Source organism: Moschus berezovskii, chromosome 9 (genome assembly GCF_049115385.1).
Source record: "Moschus berezovskii isolate FMDL1 chromosome 9, NW_MosBer_1.0, whole genome shotgun sequence".
NCBI classification, from domain to species: Eukaryota; Metazoa; Chordata; class Mammalia; order Artiodactyla; family Moschidae; genus Moschus; species Moschus berezovskii.
Genome location: NC_142468.1, coordinates 76,827,130 through 76,829,274, shown reverse-complemented (window position 1 = coordinate 76,829,274; position 2,145 = coordinate 76,827,130). Strand labels below are relative to the sequence as shown.

Genomic DNA, 2,145 nt, shown 5'->3' with positions numbered 1-2,145 from the left:
AAGTGAAAGAAGCCAGTTACAAAAGGTCACATATTGTATGATTCCATTTATATGAAATTTCCAGAATAGAAAAATCCATAGAAACAGGAATTGTTTCCAGGGACTGGAGAGAGGGGAAATTAGGGAGTGATAGCTAACAGGTCCAGGTTCTCTTTATGGTATGAGGAAAATTCTGGTTGAGAACATGAGGTACTAGTGTTGAGATAGTTGGCAGAGGAAATCTAACAATTTTGTCATTGGAAATATACCTGAGAGTCACTAGTCATTATCTTCCCAACCTTAACCTACAGAAGACACAAATGATGTATTAAGAAAAGGCTTGGCTTTTTTTTAAAGAGAGCTTTTTCCAAAAATAATTCTTAAAAGTAAATATACAATGGAAAAAAGTATTAATACCACCTGGATCCAAATAGTAAAATTATTTTAACTAAATTTTGGTGAGATGTTGTAAAGAAATAAAATTATGATAAATCAATTTTTCATAAAAAGGTGAATGCATTTTGCTATATTTTAAATATTGAGATAGAAAGTAAAATTTAAATGTTGTTTTATGTTTACCATACAAAACTTTTGACTCACCAAATACTGGTAATAAATTTAAAATATTGGACAAAGTGCGTGTACCAGTATGTATGTATGTGATATTGGCAGCAAATATTAACTAATATTCAATCTGAATGCCAGCAAGATGACTGATCATTTTGCTTTTGATTATTTTTATTTGAATTTGAAACGTTTTACTATTAATATAAAATTTTCTCTAACAATAAAAATGGATACAGGTAATTTAATGAACATCTAATTAGACTTGAGTATGTTCCTCCTCCTCCAAAACATATTTTCCTAATTTAATTAGTACAATTGAATACCAATCTTTTAATTATTTATTTCCCATACATTATATCAATTATGAACACAGTTCTCAGAGATTTCTTTCATGTTTTTGACTAAATCTCACCGTCTTAAATAATTTTCTCAGTGCCTTCATCTCCTTATTTTGGAGACTATAGATCAAAGGGTTGAATAACAGCGTTAACACAATATAGGACAAAGTCACATATTTTTGAATCTCTGCTGAATTGCCTGCTGTTGGGCTCACATATACAATCATGATGGAGCCGTAAAACAGGGACACCACAGCCAGATGGGATCCACATGTAGACAAAGCCTTATGCCGGCCTTCTGCTAAAGGTACCCTAAGCACAGCTCTGATAACCAGGGTGTAGGAGCTGGTAATGAAGAGTAAGGTAGAGAAAATGATGGCTGAGTTAAAAGTGGCACAAATGATTTCAGTGGCAGGGGCTGGCACATAGGACAGCTTTATAAAGGGTCCTGGGTCACACAGGAAATGATCAGTCTTATTGAGACAATGAAATAGGAGCTGAGAGATTAGGTGAATAGGCAAGAGGAAGTACAAAAAGCCACACACCCAGCAGCAGGCTCCCATTCTGATGCAGCGTTGCACTGTCATGACAGTGGGGTAGTGAAGGGGCCTGCAGATGGCAAAGTACCTGTCAAAGGCCATGGCAGACAATATGAAGGTCTCAGTACCACCTGTGGAGAAGAAGAAGTAGAACTGGAGGAAGCAGCCAGAGAAGGAGATGGTCTTGGTCTCAGACAGAAAGTTGGCTAGCATATTGGGAACAGTAGAAGTGACATACCACATCTCCAGGAAGGAAAAATTGGCCAGAAGGGTGTACATGGGGGTGTGGAGATGGTGGTCCCACCACACTGCACAGATAATGCACAAATTTCCATTTAGTGTCAACACATGTCACAGAGAAGAGTGAGAAGGGAATCCAAGGAGAATGAATTCATTCACAGGGTCAGAGTGATTATTTCCTCTTGGGTTTTTCATTTTTGTCTCCTAAAAATGTAATAAGAAGACATTATTATCTTTCAAATGACTCTACAGAAGTTTTCTCATTAAGATATTTCTGAACTTCTTTACCTTAATTCCACTAGCAGCATAATTTTAGATTACTTAAAGATTTTTAGCATTCTTTGGCCCAGTGTGACACTGGGAGGAAACAAAGAACTTGGAGTGTGGGGGCTTATTATGGCCTCATCATCATGATCATCATGCCTGTCATGGTCCATTTAATGTCTTCCTTTGTCTGTGTCCTCAGCAATACATACACCAAG

The 2,145-nt window shown here is 36.7% G+C and overlaps 1 pseudogene; it reads right to left on the bottom strand.

The window, feature by feature from the left end:
- Positions 1 to 1,053: 1,053 nt before the first annotated feature.
- On the bottom strand, positions 1,054 to 1,702 carry LOC148776504 (olfactory receptor 11H6-like; annotated as a pseudogene).
- Positions 1,703 to 2,145: the final 443 nt, after the last annotated feature.